This window comes from Paramormyrops kingsleyae, chromosome 11, assembly GCF_048594095.1.
Source record: "Paramormyrops kingsleyae isolate MSU_618 chromosome 11, PKINGS_0.4, whole genome shotgun sequence".
NCBI classification, from domain to species: Eukaryota; Metazoa; Chordata; class Actinopteri; order Osteoglossiformes; family Mormyridae; genus Paramormyrops; species Paramormyrops kingsleyae.
Window position 1 is genome coordinate 20,652,671 of NC_132807.1, and position 18,207 is coordinate 20,670,877.

General features: G+C 38.5%; 1 long non-coding RNA gene across 2 annotated transcripts; it reads left to right on the forward strand.

Annotated features, from left to right (window-relative positions):
- The first annotated feature begins 4,553 nt into the window (after positions 1-4,553).
- LOC111833023 (uncharacterized) lies at positions 4,554-10,730 on the forward strand. Of its 2 annotated transcripts, none has more exons than XR_011993694.1 (4): positions 4,554-4,593; positions 7,788-7,935; positions 10,063-10,146; positions 10,241-10,730. It is a non-coding gene; the product is annotated as an uncharacterized lncRNA (long non-coding RNA). The 2 variants fall into 2 exon arrangements; XR_002835653.2 differs by having other exon boundaries at positions 10,257-10,730.
- Positions 10,731-18,207: the final 7,477 nt, after the last annotated feature.

Below are 18,207 nucleotides of genomic sequence, written 5' to 3' on the forward strand. Positions count from 1 at the left end.
ACGCACCTTGTTTATTGCTGTGTGGTGCTACCGAAATAACCAAACGTGACGGCAGACTGGGACCTCACATGAGTGCCGCTCACCCTTTGCCACCTCCATTGTTTTAGCAAGATCAATCTTTTTCCCTGAAAAAAAAGACAAAAAAAACATGCTTGTAATGAGTTTTTCTTTTCATCCATTCATACTTTACTGTACATGGACATTCCTGAGGTTAAATGACATGACAGCATTTAGGTATGCTTTTTCTTAAAGGTCAAATGAATATTTTATTCCTGACCAGGCCGGATGCATTGAAATGCTAATGTAAATAGCAGAAGAACTGAGACTATGGGGCAGCCGCAGTGAAGGGAGTGTTTTAAAAGGTCAGTCTGATCCTCAACTACCACTGTGCCTTTTGTTGGTCTTGGAGGAAAAGTCCAGCTGGTGGACCAGTGGTGGCTGTTCAAAACATTTGCGATATGTTTACTACTTCAGCTGGGACATAGTGCCGCTTATTCTGTCAGATCGGGATCTGTGTGTCTTTTTATCTTCCCTTTGTAGTCTCAGAAAACTAGACATACGTAGATGTAGTCATCATGCGACAGTGAACTAGAGGAAAATGGATGAACTTCGAATTGTTTGCTTTGTTCCTCTGCTGAACTGCGCACTGCAGGAATATTCTTTCTGGCATTTATTTTCCACTATGGATATGTTCAATCCACTGTAACAAAATACTGACAATAACAACTAACAATCGTATGAAAATCATAGGTGGTTGAAAGAAATCATGGTCTTTATATCAGACAGTAATCTTAATATTGAAGCAGATTGGGCAATGAGGTGTCCATAAATACGATAAATCAATAAAAAAAAATATATAGGATTGCACATACTAATAAGGAAATTACATTGAACATCTACTTTATTAGAGAGACCAGCTCACCAACAGCCTGCTTCTACAAACAGAGAATTGTGTGGCTGCCATATCACACACACAGACAGGGTGAAGAGCTTCAGTTACTCTTCAACAGAGCTATAGAATAGGAAATATGTGTCATTAACACAATTTTGAAAGTGTTATCATTGTTGGTGCTAGATTTGTGGGTTCCAGCATCTTGGAAGCAGCCAGCGTCCTGGGATCTTCACACAGTACAGTGTCTCGTGTTTAAAGGGGACTGGTCCATTTAGGTCGAGTCAGCGGCAGAGTTTCGGGCAAAAGCACCTGGTTAATGAGAGCAATCAGAGAGCAATGGCTCTTGAAAGCCAACAGGAGAGATACAAGTGCAGAGATGTCATGGACCAATCCCCATAGGGGAAGTTTCCAGCACCGTCTTGACCATCAAGTGCCAAGTGCACCGAATAAAATGGCTACTGAGTGTATTTTTTGTATAATAAATATAAATAAACATAAAACATGAACATTGTTGATGAATAATTGGAATCCAAATATCAGGGTTTATTGCAGCATAAAACAAAATAAACCAAAATTATAAAAAAAATATTAGGACATGACATACAGTATTGCCTTTGGGGAAGGTCACTTTGTAAGTATAGTGCATATTCTTTGCTAAGTTTAAGTTAAATTGCCTGCACTGTGCTTATTCCATAATACTCCATCTTTCTGTCTGTGAAGAAGTAAAAAATAACTGCAGAACACTAGTAATTACATTTATAAAAGACCTTTTTGTAGTTTTACTACCAGAAAAGCTAAAGAAGATATTATTTGCATTTGCTTGTGCTTAATGCGTGTTTAATAGCCAAATCAATACATCCTTGCTTGTGTTGAGTTACATTACCTCAAGGACATTATTTTCTAGTGACAACTCTTAAACAAACAATTAAAATACTATATTTGGCATCTCTAAAGGCAAAGCACCTTAGATTAATTCTGCATCACATACAAGCCCTTGAGATACACAGTGTATCGATAAAAAGGACGTGAAGATAAAATCATTAAATTATCTTTTGCACTCCAGAGTGGAATTATCAATACAAGTAATAAAATGCTTTATCTAGTCAGAGGTTTTTAATTGCTTTTTCCTCCAACGTGCATTAATTATTTGTCTGCTGTCATTTTATTGACTTATACTTTATGATATTAAGATGTTATCTCTTTTTTTCTCCTGCCATTCCCCAGCGGGATGGGAAAAAAAGAAATATGTCCATTGATTTTGCTGTTCACCTCTACATTTAAAGTAGAAGACATTTTGAGTGTATGTTGGCCTCGGTGAACAACCCGCTATATCACATCAAAGGGGTCCAATAATTTTGTCTATGTGTGCAATTAAATGCGATCAAAATTGCTGTTGAAAAGAAAAATCTATTGGGAAATCCCTGGGTGTGCTGAAAAACAATCCAATTGCATTCTTGACAGGATTTCATGATCAATTAATCCATGTTTGCATGTGCCTGCTGGATAGAATCATTATCCTTTCGACTGTCCTTCAAGCCACGTTCCTGAATAACTGTAGAAAGGAATGACAAGCAGCCAGTCCCAGCAGTGTGCTATCACTTTCATGTACAGTTTTTAGGAATTTATAATATCCGCACTGAATATGCATGGATAAATAAATAAAGGCCAGTCTCTTTAAGCTGTTTGACAAAACTCTTCAGAAGTCCTATAGAAATGCCTCTTATATACCTGCCATTGCAATATAGCATTTTAAAAGTCTAGGAATCGCATGCTTGGCAGCCATTAGCAGATTGTTTTTAGTCATTATTTTTTCCCTCATGAAGATTTGGACTCTACAAATCTCTCATGGACATAGCTAAATAGCCACTGTGTTGTAAAATGTTTTGTTAATAGATGTTTTTTTTGATAATTGTACAACAGTGATTCACATTTTGATATTAACTCAGTCCTAGAAAACACATTCTTGCATTAACTCAGTCCTAGAAAGACATTCTTGCAAAGCACAGTGGTTACCTAGAAAAATGAAGTAGTTTCAAAATAAGTCATGAATGTTAATGGTAAACGGGACACATGAATCAATACATTTCACACTTCCACTTGAATTCCCTGCATCAAAATACAGAACTAAATATAAATAACATTATACATCTATAATCATACTACATATGTAAATAATATGTAAAATAATGGAAATACTGGGAGATTTATTGATCATTTCTATGTGCAGAACCAAGAATGTGATTACCATAGTTAGATACATTAGGAGAACTCGTTATTTTAGGGATTATTTTACACACTATTAACCATTTGTAAAACAGAAATTGTCATTGTAACATGGTAAAAGAAAATATAATCATTAATTTATTAACAAGGTACAGAGCACGGTATACTGACACAGGCAAAAGCTGGCATCCCAAACTGCGCAGACTCATGGGGGCGGAGCCTCTGCTTGTCGTTCTTTTCCTCCTCAGCAGCCAATCAGCAGCCAAGCCTCAGAGTACTGGGCCCTGACAGGACTGGAGGTGCCGATTGCAAGGTATACAGCTGACTCAGACACCAGGACCAAGCAAGGAGCATTAGAGAGGCTTTAAGTAGGACGACTGGCTGCAGGTGTGAGTGACTGAAGATTGGAAGCCCATGAGGGTGGGTGTGTTCCTGCCAAATGAGCTGCTGTCACCTGTGTCATGTGACTCGTGAAACTGATTCTGAACAGGACGTGACATAAACAGCTCTTTTGATTATTACATGGGGGCATACAGTTTTTTTAAAATCCAAAAGTAAGAATATAGAGCAGCAAGTGGCAGTTGGAATATAATGATGTGCTGTTTCCATAGCAGTTTCTCACCAGCCCTGTGCTTCAGTTCGTATTATTTAGAAAGTTATCCACAGGGTCAGCTCAGTAGCCAGTGAAAGCAGCCTGGTGAGTGTGTGTTTTCCTTTGTAATTCTGTTTCTCACATTTCTGCCCTGCTACACATCTAAATCTGCTATTACGGCCATAACGAGAAAAGGGAAAATTTATAGAGATATTTTAAACAAAAAGTTGTAATATTTATATTATGAAGTAGGATATGTGAATTGATAATTAGAACAATAATGTTATAGTTGTTAGTGCAAATTTAAGTTGAAATTGTAGTGGGATATAGAATAATTAATAGCACCCCCCCAAAAAAAAACAAAGAAACAAACAAACGGAAAAAAAAAGTTTAGTTTATTGCTTGTTATGTAGCAGAACTGCTACTTTTGAATAAAATGGCAATAGTGACACATGAAAGACAGTGCAGCATATACTATGTTACAACATTAAACTGGACAAAAGGGACAATATAATTTGTCAATGATTTTTTTGCTGCACATTTATTATTATTATCTTAAATAGCACATTATTAGTTAACAAATTGTTACTTAAGGGTAATATTGTCAGCTGTTTTCACCAGCAGAAGTTTTCACCTATAAAACAGCATCAGCACAGAGATATGACTTAATTCTGTAGAGGAGCTTCAACTGCTACGAGGATCCCAATCAAGAAGACAAATAGGGATACTTTGGGAACAAATAGTGTTCAGCCAAGGAACCACACGAGCCTATTTATAACCAGCCTGCGTCCATTTGAAATCGTAATCCAGAGATACAGTTTCAGGAACACTGTAGCAAAAGCCAGTGTGCACTTCAGCCAGCTTCGGCATGGTCAGAGGCAGAAAGGTAAAACCTCCATGAGATGTAGCAGATGAGAACTAATGCATGCAGCTTAGGGATTTACACTTATTACACAACTGCCCATTTTACTGAATCAATTCATTTTAAGTTCCTCACTTATAAATAGGTATAAAGTCAGATCTCCTGCTGGAGTTGGGAACCTTTTGGTGACAATTTCAACTAACAAATAACATGATGAAATAGCTTTTTAAATCGGAAACATTGTTGGGCCCACAATCAGGGTTACTTAACCAGACTGACTTTGATAAACATACAGCTAAATAATGTCATTTGATTGCTTTGCTTTTACTTGTTAACTGACAAAAATGCAAGTAAAATATATTCATTTAAATGCATGCATGTTTATTTGTGTCAAGAATATCAACCAGCTGGGCATTCAGGCAATACATTGCAGTTACGTATGAAATATTATTGTTATGTACAAGCTGATAAATTTTTCAATTGATCTGCCACTTACTGTAGTTTAGCAAACTCAGTTTGATGATGTAATATGTATGACAATTATGATTATTATTGGCACATAAAATGCAAGATGGTAGGGGACTGATTGCCTTGACAAATTATATTGGATAAAAGTTTATATAACTGGTGTCCAATCCAGGATATACCCCAGCCACGTACCCTATGTTGCCTGGGATAGGCTCCAGACCCCCTATGACCTTGGCCAGGGTAAACGGATGGATGGATGGATGGATAGATGGATGTTATGTTATGTTATGTTATGTTATGTTATGTGTGTATGTATGTATGTTATACAGGGTCAAAAATATTTTGGAAAAATATTTCTTGCAACACGCTCCATTTTATTAAAAATATATTACTCTTTGCAAAGAGCTTGAATTGCTCTTGAATATTTTATTCAAATAGAAGAAGTTATTGTAAATCATTCTATGGACTGACGCTGTACAAATATGTCCCTTAAATGTGATTTAATCTGAATTTAACTGAAGACTAAGCACTTAAATGTTAGCAAATCAAATACAGTCTTTCCTTAATATTTCTATGTTAAAGTAAAAAGCAGTAAATTAAATCATGGCTTGTAGGTTTTTGTCTTTATTTCCATAATGCAGGCTTTAATGTAATTGGTTTCTTTAAGAGTGGGATTTTTATTTACATTTATCATTTGAAATTCAGATGGCTGCATATGGAATCTTGCTGACAAAATTGAAATCCATAAAACTGCAGCACCAGCCCGTTTTCACTCCATTTAATTAGCGAGAGCAAGCAGTCATGTAAAACAGACTGATCTCTTTCTTTGTTGAGATTATGGAAAGACGTTGGTATAATAAACCATTTGCGGTTGGTTGCAGAAATACAAAGATACTGTGGCTTAATTGCTTTGTTTATGTATAGTTACTTTAAACAATATCTCTATAATTGTGAATCAAACAACATTATTAATGTAATTTCCTTTGGAAATGTGTGTCCATTGTGTGCTAATTTTTTTAAGGCAAGATTTAATAGCAGCTTAAAGTCTATATAATATATAATATTGCCTAACATAGATACGGTATTAGTGATAACCTCAAAGTGCTATATTTTGGGTTTTTGGATTCTGGGACAGTTGTGAATTATGCTTTTTCTTGCATCGTTGTGAAATTTTTATTGACTGACAGCTTTTGGTGCTTGTTCCGTCCCACCTCTGAGGAACAATGGTACAAAACAAGTTCTGCAAATTAGTGATGTAGTCAAGACCACCTAAACCAAGACCAAGTCATTACCAAGACCAGAATGCATCGAGACTAAGACAAGACCAAGACCAAGGCAGAACTAGATCAAGTCAAGATCAGAAATAGACTACATAACACATTATAAAATGTGGAGCATAGGCACCATCTTGGGGCTACGCAATATGGCCTAAAATGCATGTTACAGTATAATTTGAACCTGGGATTTTTTTTTCCTTAAAATTTCAATACAAGCAGTTTTACATTTTTTCAAGTAAGATGCACCTTACTGGTTGCATTTGAACTTTGAAATAGGATGTTTTACACCCAATCACAGTTCTGTGCCCTTTGTATGCTATCCAGTTTTGAGAGTTTTATTTTCAGGACATTCTGAAGACATTCTACTGAGATACGTCATAATTGGATGTGTAAATGCTGACAGTGTTGATATCCTACAAGTTATGAGGAAAAATATAAATATATAAAATGTATTACTTTATGACATCAGAAAGAAACTGAAATAGAAAAGCATTGTTCAGTTTATGATCCACTGCATAAACACAGACATAACAGACGGTTTTAGAGTGCTGTATGCTGAATGTTTATTGCTGTCGTTTTTCTGCCTATATACGCTACGATTGGTAAAGTTAAATTTGAGAATGAAACTTTGAGTCGGCAATTTAGCCTCAAACAACAAGCCAATGCTGTAGTGCGTCGTTGTGTTTACATGACGGGTGTGTTCTACTTCAACTGTTTTGACAGAGCTCGACATCAGACTTACATATACAAACTTTTGTGAATAATTTGCGAAATTTGAGAATATATTGTGAAAATATCAAGTATTTGTCAATGTATAGAATGTTGTGTTTTGTTGTTATTTGTGTTAGAACTCCAGCCCATTTTTGAGTGTTTTTATATCACTTTATTTATAGGCTTATATAATAAATTATAAAATAAATATTTTGGTAACACTGTCTATGAAGCTCATATTCATCAAGTTGTTCTTATAATTCATTGTAACATTCATGAAGTATTATAGACACGGTTATAAATATTTTAAAAAGGCATAATATTTGCCATGTTTATAGTGTATTATGAATGCATATCATGCACTATGAATACCTCCATCATGCATTAAAATGGTCAGTATAACAATTAAGATGTTTTGTGCTGCATTATGAGACCTTCATATATAGCATTCATGATACAGTACATAATACACTTGACTATAATGGATTATGCCTTTTTGAGGAGTGGTCTTAACGGGTCTTGAAATAAAACCTTAATGTTCCCTATGTCCAAGACAAAGACGAGACTGAGTCAAAATAAAGTCGATTCCGAGACGAGACCAAGACCGCAAAAAAGTGGTCTCAAGACCGGTCTGGACTACTACACCGCTACTGCGAATGGCAATAAAGCTTTATATGTGGTTTATGTACTGAAAATGGAACTTTATAAAAGTATTGTGCATTTTGATAGAAATAAAAAAAATTACCTCTGTTTTGCTGGTAGAGGTAGCTGGGGAGAGGGAGGTCTGGGTGCCTCTCCTGAAGCTGCTGCCCCCGCGACCCGAACCCCGGACAAGCGGCAGATGATGGATGGATGGATGCATGGATGGATTTGCTGGATAACTTGGTATCCTCACTATGTATGGAAACAGGTATGTGGGTTGGGAAATTCCAGTCTTGTTCAGGCTTGGGGATACTGCATGATGGCTGAAAATACTCACATGCAATTTGAAAGCTCAGGACCAGAGGAATCAATCTGATGATAGATAAAGATTATAATAATTATAATATCAATCCATCCATCCATGCATCTTCCAACGGCTTATCCAATACATGGTCACAGGATAAGAAAGATGGATGGATGAATTATGATTATTATAATTATAAATATGCAGAGCTCCCGAAGTGACTTACACGGGGATTAAGGACCACAGCAGGATTTCCCGACATTTGCTTTAAAGACAACAGGCAATTTTCTCTAAATAGAATATGTATGGTGTCAATTTGAAATTGGCCATATCATTTTACAATATCCTAGAATGACAATGCATTTGAAGTTTAATGGAAAGCAAACTTACTGGAACTGATAACAGTAAAGCCTTCTTTTAAAGCACTTACAAGACTATTATTGATTTCTATTTTTTATTTATTTATCTATCTATTTATTTGTTTATTTATTTGCTCCACTTCCATTTCTACACTGATATATTAATGGAGCCATTACACCAAAATTAAATCACGAGTGCCTGGAAACTATAGTGTAATGTAATAGTTCTTGTAATTAAATATGCTACTGAATGACCTGTTTTAAAGATACAGTCTTTGGTTTCTCATTATGAGAGTGGGAGTGTAGCCCTTGTCATTTCACTAGAGGGTCACATGACCATGGTTTTTCGTACTGATCAGTGCCACAGTTGGCAACCTATTTTTACGGTGAGAGCTACAGTACTTTTGCAAAGACAATTATCTGGCTAGCTAATCAGTCATGAAGGAATGTTTTGCTGATCCCAGGGGGATAGGATGGGGGTGATTGACCAGTTGGCGACCACTAGGTTAGTGCCACCTTTTTGATAAAAAGCGTTGATATTTGTGTCGTCTGCAAATCCCCACCAAAACCACCCCCTCCACCCCCAGCCCCCATTTGTCTATCTGCTGTTCCATGACCTATGAGCCCAGGTCCATGTTGTGCTGTTTTTATGTTTGCGTCACATTAGTCCAACCTGAGCCAGACTTCCATATAACCCTAAATAGGGCAACCAAACTAACCTTCTCCTCACTGTTAAGTCCTTCCTTCATCTGGTTCTACTCAGTGTATGAGCTCTCACAGTGTAGATGTTCTTACATATGTTGATGAAAAAATGTACATGTAGGTAATTGTGCTACATTGTTGCTAAACTATTAGCTACAACTGGCATCACAATTAAAAAGACTCACTGAAGTAATAAAGGCCACTAAAAAAGGCTTGCAATTATTCCGAGTCATATCTGGATATTTTGGGAAGGAGCTGTTGTATGAACTGGTACTGTTTCATTTCAGTGTTTGGCTGCTTTTGAATGAAAGTTCTAAATCAGTGGATGCACTGTATTTATATATTTCAATGGTTGTATTAATTAAAATTTGTACATACAACTTCACTTCGTTTATGAACTACTTTCAGTTGTATAGTTATGTTTATTAATTAATGATAAAAATAGTTACCTTGTCACGTCCGGGAAGAACAGAGCAGGCTGAACCCAGATGCAGGAGACCCAGAGGTTTATTGGGACACCGAACAATAGACAAGTCCAAAGGGGCATGAAATGAGCGACGGTCAAGAAGGCAGGCAGAGGGTCGTGAGCCGGGGAGATCAATCCTACGAGGAGGCACAGGACGGGAAGACGGGCACACCAGGGAGCACAGATGAAGCAGGGCAGGGATCAGGAAGACGAGGCGGGCAGGCAGGGCAGACGACATGGCACAGAAGACAAGAGAGGAAGATTGCTTAGTAGGGCGCATGAGAGGAACAATACTTCGCAACCATGGTTAGTCAGAGTGCTGGTTAAATAGACAATCGTAACGAGGCTCAGTCACGTGGCCCCGCCCACCGAGGCGTGACATACCTGAAGACCCAGCCAACAGGGAACGCTGCCAGAACTTTAGCTAACATTATATAAAGGTCTTCTCAAAGTTGGCAGAATGGATCTTTTTTTTTATCTGGCCAAGTGGCACCGTAGCTCAGTGGTGAGTGCTGTTGTTTTCACACCATCAGATTTGAGTGTTGGGTTATTGCCTTGTCACAGACTTGTATCATATCCATGGTGTCCCCTTGCCTCGGCCTTTGTGGTTCCTGTGACAGCTGCAGACTCACCATCACCCTGCACTGGGTAAGTAGCTATGGGAGATGGACAGATAATAATATTATAATGATGATTAGGTAATAATAAGGGTGATAATAATGTACTTCTATGTGACCTTCAGCCCCTTGTGTCTCCAGATAAGCATTTGCTGGCCTCAGAAACAGGAGCAGAGGATGCAGTGCAGTCTGTAAGCTATGTGTGTGGCATAGGCGTGCCATGTTCAGGGCAACCATGAAGATGGATGGATGACAGAATGGAATTGTTAATTCAATAGACGGATGCTTCACATGCAACACTGATCTGAACTTGAGTTTCTGGTACCTGGTATGAAGTTTAAGTATAAAAGAAGTAAAATATTAGTGCTGAAACATATCAGTCAGTAATAGACAATGCTGGATTTCTCCGGTCTATTCATGCAAATATTGAGTATTATACCGAATATTACTTCAGTTCCCACACGTTACCTTCAAACCATGTCACCTGTCTGTTCCCTTTAGCATAGCTACTGTGACCAACATTTCAGTCTGTTAGTATCGAAAAACAGTTTTCATCATCATAGCAGCTCCAACGGTTTTCACACAATGGTCACATAATACATTATTTCATCACTACCTTGAGCACATAGGTGCATTTGTGGTGTTTTTTTTAACGTCTGAGTACTGGTGTGATTTTCTTTTTTTTAGTTTGTTGCTTTTTAATGAGACCAGACGTGAGTACCCATGTCAGCCTAATCAAGTCTGAGTTTGGCCTGAGCCATTTTCTTTTTTCTCTTTAAGACCAGTTGTTCAAGTTGAAGAGGCCGTTGAAACGCATGCTAAAGACAGACGAGCACTTTGCATAATAATGATCTAATCAGACGATGCAAGTAATTCCAACGTATGTTAAATTTTACGCAGTAATGATACTTAATCCTGTCTCTGGCTAGCCTAGAACTCCAAGACAACACACTTGGAAAAATTATATTTAATGGTCTTGTGGGAGGTGCCCAAAGCATCCATTACAGGTAATCCTTTGCTCCTTTGGCAGCAAGAGCTTTGGAGAAAGATGTTTGCATGTTACTGGCAAATTATATGCAGCACTGTTTCAAATTCTTGGAGAATATTCCACCAGACTTAACAGTCTTGTCTTACTATAAACTTTAAAACAAATAGGTGACACTGATATTGGCATAGCTGACGATAAAACATTTCCGGAAGGTGCTTTCTGAAAGTGTTGCTAGTGTTGGCTCCATGCGATGCTGGTCGTTTCATGTTCTTTCCCCCTGGGTCCCGCTGGTGAAAATATTACTGCGGACATTATAAAGATGTCAACACCACACTTAATTGCTGTTGAATGGTGAAGAGTCTGAGTCTCAGAAACACCTCTCGTCAAAATCAGCTCTCGCTGGTGAGATGGATGTAATACCCTCATTAAATCAAACAGGTTCGGCTGCGGGCTTTTGTCGGTTACTAAGGTTTCTCCAATTTATTATTAACAAAGGAGCTTGACAGTAATCGGGTGTGCTTTCTTTCCCCTCAAAAATGTAGAACACTCTATTCATTACCAGCGAGGCAATGAATCAAGGGTTTCATCATCAATTACCTGAAAAGAGCTTGAAACGTATAGGGATTGGAGATGTGACTTTGTGGACATCATAAGGCTAGTCTTTCAGAACTAAAAGACCGAGACAAAGATCACATGATATCTGGTTACAATAGTAAAAGGACATTTCAGACGGTGTCAGCTATATTAACTTGCAGTGGAGTGTTGGCAACCCTTTCAATTCTTTAGCTGTGACGTTTTATTGATCTTATACTCTATAGTTGAAATGGTATTAAGTCCATATTGCCACTGGAACAAAAAAGAGGGCGTCTCCAGGGTCTCTGCTGGTCCTCATTGTATCACAAGTCAAACAATCTTTATTATTTGTTGAAATTGCATTAACCCTTTTGTCTTCTCAAATCCTGGAAAGGAGAGAGCTTTTACCTCATAAATGGATCATGTTTGGGTGTTTCATAGTCCTACTAATTTTGTTCTTTTACCAAGAACAGCTTTGAAATCTATAGCTTGAATCCATTTTTATTTAAATTTAGATGGGAGTGAAGTGGCATCGCTTTCACTTCTATCTGCACCTCAGAAATGCCCAGTCAAGGGCTCTGGCTGCAAATGAAGGCGCTTGCATTGGCTCGCAGAATAGAGGAATTAGACTTGCTGTCCCGTCACTGTTTCACTGCCTCCGTTTGTTATCAGGCAACCATCTCTCAAGCCGCAGATAAGCTCCGAGAGTGAAAACGTCACAGCCAATAGGGGCCGGCCGAGCCATCGGCTTTGACATCGAGCGTGGAACTTTTAGCTTTCCATCTGTGTAACGATTTGGCCCAGACTGAAAGGGGCCGGTCAGTTTTCGAGTTCCTGGGGCACGATGAATGTCGTTTTTAATGGATGTCTCGGTTTGTCCACCTCCGCACTGATATGCGGCAGCTGACAAACGAGACGGGGAGATCACCTTGGCAGCCAACTGCCACAGACCCCCCCCCGACTGCCTTCCCCCACCTCTTCAGGTTCTCTTTCCAAACCGGAGCTTGATGTTTATGGTCCATCAGTCAGAGGCGCCCACCACAACAGGCATCAAGCTGGTGATATGGGGGGGGGGGCGTTCAGATTCTTTTCTTTCTGGAAGTCAAACGCCCAGACCTCACTGGAGAGTAATGGAGCGATAAGGTTGTCAGTGTTTTCACTGCTCTGATACGAAGACAGCAAGGGCTCCTGTCAGGTGATAAGCATCCAACCTCCGTCTCAGTCCTCCATCTTTACACAGCCCTTCTTCCCCAGGGCCAGAGTCGTAACGCAAAGCATTTAATGAGCACTAATGATACACAAATTAATATATATTTACATAAATTAGCAAGGCCTTTATTATCCAGACTAATAATTATAGATTTTTTTTTTCCATTTGTATTTATAATATATGTGTTTACCCTGGAAACCATGACCAAGATAAGCAGCTGGAAGACGGATTTATATTTATGCTTGTATATAAAGTACAACATTTTATCTGATATTTGATTAAAATAGAAATCTTGCAAAATAGACAAAAAAATCTTTTTTATGCATTAGGCTGTTTTACATATTGTATTCTGGAACATATTGATCTGAAGTCATTTAAAAGGTATCAGGATTTCGAAATCCATTTCCTCGTGATGCTTGGGCTGCTATCTAACCCATATCCGTTTCTCTCTTCAACTCTGGCAGACATTGACACGAATGAAGCAGCTTACCTTGCTATAATGTCTATCTGCCCTGTTGATAGTGTCAGTCAATAGTGAAATTCATTTCCTCGCTGCTGCTTGTAAACAAGACACCCATTCTTGCTTCTAATAGGATAGCTGAGTAAAGCATAGAGCATTAAAAGTGTTTTAGTGCCGGCAGATGGATCGATATTTTATTATGAATACTTCATGATTTTCAATTAAGTATAACAATTTCGGTAAATGCAATCAAGGATTGTTGATGGAGATTTGTTTGTTTTTTTCCACACTCTTCTTGCCGGCTTTACCGGAAAGTAGCTGCCACGGTCGATGACTGTGGTAATTGTTCTGCACTTGCACCTGAATCAAAAGCTTGATTGCTTGGGCTGCAAAAGTGAACTGACAGCTGGTAAGGGAATGGGTGTGCCGGCGATACGACGTGCGCTAAACATGCTGCAGTGAAGCCCACGTAACACGGTGGCGAACCGTTTTGAATAATGCAGACTTCTGCGTTATTGTAAAAGGTGAGCTTATCTTCATCAGTCCTGAGAATGTCATTAAGCGTACAAGAGAAATGATTCAGCATCCACCCACTTTGCTGGAGAACAATTGAACCTTTTCATTTAGCAGCTTCTGGTATAACATATATCTTCAACCAAAGACTCTGAGTACCAGTTGATCAATATCTTATATTGGCTTAGATGTACTTTGTCCCCCCCCCCCCCCCCCCCCCACATACCCAAAGAAAGATGCAACAACTCATTGATATTTTTGTGTTTGTGTATAGCTATGCATTTTCAAATTGTATCCTCTTTTTTCCTGTTTATGATCACTGCTGCACTGCGTAACTCACTTTCTTTAGCATAATGGATTGTTAATTGCTATCCCATTGATTGGATCATATAACTGATACTGTTATTATCTTATTCTCAAAAGTTCAAAGTTATTACTCTTTCATGTCTTATTGTAATAATAAGAATTATTTAGTTGTCGAGTAAAAAAATGAGAAAAAAGCACATAATTGTATCCCAGCTCCCAGGTCCAAAGTGATACCTGTACACCTATCTGCTCACGTTTATTTTTTTTTAAATACTCGTTTGATATTTTGTACCAACTGGTGTGGACCAGCACTGCATGTGCCTTGTAGTAGCTCTTGTTTTCATCGGTGCCTTGTCATCATCGGATTTCTATATACACACACAAAAATTTGATAGCCTTGATAGGGGTGTTTATTTCACCAAGGTGGCAGATATTCTTACCAAACACATGTAAGTAATTATATGTGTTAGAGTAATTAATTTACTCTAACACAGCCATTATTGTTTTCTAAAAATATATTAGAAAACAGTTTAATTAATTAATTTTGTAGTCTGCAAATGCTTTTGGGCTGCAATATTTCTGCAATGTTTTCGCTGCCAACACTTACTAAGAGACGCGTTGTGGATTCACAGTCATCTCCTGATACTGGCTGTGTTGCCATTTTGGCTCAATTACTTAGCACACCACTCTGGACGACAGTATCGGCTAAGCGGAATAATGTGGATGGTGCTTGATGTAACTGCTTGAATTAATTTAGCTAAAATAAAACGTAAAACGGAAAACTCCTTGCTATCCCCTATCAATATTTTGAGTGTCTAACATAAAGACACTTCAGGGCACATTTCAGAGACTCGGCGTAAGCAGAAATGACGGTGAAACAGATGGAGGGGCCTCTTTTATTCAGTTGTCATCAACTTTTAATGTAAAAAATAATGCCTTTGTATATAATTCTGACAGTTACAACCCATCTGATGCCGAGGAAAACATGAAGCACGTCAAAACGAAGACAGAAATGGTGCTATATTTTCAATCAGCTCCCAGTATTTTGTGCTGTATTCTGAGTTTTGGTCAAGTATATTAGTTCCGACAATTAAATGACAGCCAAGTCGTTTGACCTTGAGTTTTAACAGTGTATCCTAGATATTGCTTTCCTTTGGATTGGCAGAATAACTGCAGTGATGCTGACATGTACAAAACTAAAATTCTTTACATTTATCATGATGTATAACAAAAATGTAGAGTAATTCTATAGAACCTAACTGCCTTATTCTCAATATTTATGATTTTATCATTATTTGGTAAAATAATGCGTAACATACAATCTTATGAATGAATAATGGGTATGAATGTTTTCAATGTTTATCAAACCGCAATGAATGACAACAATAACATAATGTGAATGAATACGCGTTAAATTACTGAAGGTTTGAATTTTTTATGTATTATGGTATATATGTATAGTATATATGTGGTCAGTTTATTAGGTACACCTGCTTGTTTACGTAAACAGTGAATCACATGGCTGCCATTAAACACATCGCGCAGGTACCGTTTGGCAATGCATTTGAATAGCTGAGCTGTGTGATCGGCTTTTTTGAACGTGGTGTGATTGTTGGTGCCAGATGTAAGAATTCCAGCATCTCATAAACGCCATCCTGGGATTTTCACACATTACAGTGTCTAGAGTTTACATAGAATGGTGCACTACACCAAAAAAAAGCACACAAATGAGAGAATTGCCAGGCTCATTAAAGCTAACAGGAAGGCCACAAGGGCAAAAAATAACAGCTCTGTGCAGCACTGGTGTGCAGAATGGCTGCCCTGAATGCACAAATTACCTACCTTTGAAAAGTGGGCCCTACCTGCTACTAGCTATGTGTACTTAATAAAGTGGCCAGTATATATAGAAATTAGAAAGTGTAAATATCAGTATGAAGTAACACATATTTGTAATATGTCAATCATGCAGACGTTACAATGACACAGTTAGATGCATAGCGTGTATTTTAATCTAATGGAAACTGGCCGGTCCACAGTGCATGAACACATTATGAACCGTATTGGATAATAAGCTAATGCAGGTCAGGTAAAAATATAAATATAAATAAACGGCAAATTGTATTTGCAAACTATTTCTGAGAATGGATGCAGAGGCAGGCAATAGGAAGTAAAATAAGGAAAAAAAAAATCTATCTCATATTCACATCTTTGCACAGGAGCAAAAGTCTGCCGGGAAAGAAAGCAGGCAGCGGTCAGCATAATCCATATCAGTAGGCCTGTCAGTGCCTGTCAGTCTGGGTCTGAATGTGGAGGGCAGGCTGCCATTTACAGTCCAAAGGAAGTACCGTCGCTCCCCCGGGGGACAATTAGGCGCTGGAAGACTAATCATTGTTTGTGAAGTAGATTCCTTCATCCCATAATGCGGCATTCTTCCGGCGCCGGTCTCCGGAATGGGAATCGCTGGGTGTCAATAATCAATTGTCCTTGCGCTTTGGAGAGAGGTCGAGAGGGGAGTGGAAAAAAACTGCTGAAGCAGAGGTTTGTGGGTTTGAGGGAAGAAGTGGTGGCAGATGTCTCCACATTACAGATGCAACCCTGTGGGCTGGGGCAGCAACCCACCGCCACGCTCTCCAGTCTCAGGCAGATCCAGAGGTCAAAACAGACCCCCTGTTGTTTTAGGCATAAAAGTGCATGGAGATTCATTTGCATTTATATAGTTTAAAGTTTAAATGTCAGCTTTGTGAGGGGGATCAGTAAGATCATGATGATGATGATGATGATGATGATGATGATGATAATAATTGTAATAATAATAAACAAGAACTGGAACTGGTCTCTATTGCACGAGTTTCCAAAACATATTTATATAACACAAATCTCCTGTTCACTAATATGCAATTTCATTCCTGCTCGGGTGGTTCGCTTACATGCAGTTTCATTGCTGAAATAATCCCCAGTTCGAGCCCTGGCCTTGGCAGAATAGTCACATCTCCTTTAGGCCCTTAAGCAAGGCCCTTAATGCCCCGAAATGCCCCAAAATGCCCCGGGGGTGCTGGATAAATTGCTCAGACCCCGAGCTTCACTCTCAGCTGAATCAGAGGTGAATCACATGACAACAAAATGATATGTTTTCGGTGGTGTCATTATGTATAGTGAAACATACCCAACAACAAATAGACATATTACAAACACACCGGTGGTAGACTTTAGAAGTGACTTAGGCCAAAATAACAAACAAAAACGCAGGGAAAATCATGGCCGGCTCCTCACACCCTGATCACTCAGCCATCTCAGTGGAGATCAGGAGTGAGAGCCCTAAAGACTGACCTACCGCCATCTCCTCCGCTTCTGTCTTCAAATCATCATCCATCCACACAAGGACTCTTCTGATATCCCTCCGGTTCAAACTGCTCCACACCCCCTTCATTACCTGCACTGTAATGCACACTGCTACTGTCTATCCCATGCCATAATCCTTCTGAGTAAAAACCATTCCCAGTTCTACCGTTGCAGTCAACACTTATATGCACTTTAACACGTTGCACTGTTACATTGCACATCCTTTTACCTGCTACATAATCTATTTGTCTTTTATTTAACTTGTTACATTGTTACATTGCAAATACTATATATATATAGTACTGTGCAAAAGTCTTAGGCAGTCCAAAGAAATGTTTAAAGCTGTTTATCTGGGTAACAAGTGTACTTTGGCTTAGAACAAAAATCACAATTTAACATTAGAACGTGTGCAAATTAAGAGTAACACAATAAAAACTAGTAATAATTTCTTCTGTTTTCTAAAAAGTTACTGATGTCTAGTTGGATGGCTAGATGAACAAACTTCTCCTCAGGGGCACCTCAGCCGTTCCATGATTTTGTTAAATTTCACCAACAGCTCAATTGAATAATTAAATAAATTGGTTTAAAAAGTCAGTGACAGATTGACTCGCTGTATGGGGTGTGCTAGTGGCCAAGTCAAAAAATACATGGCTGCACTGGACGGCCGCTGCAAATACTGGGATGATTTTAGCAGAGGTTCTGA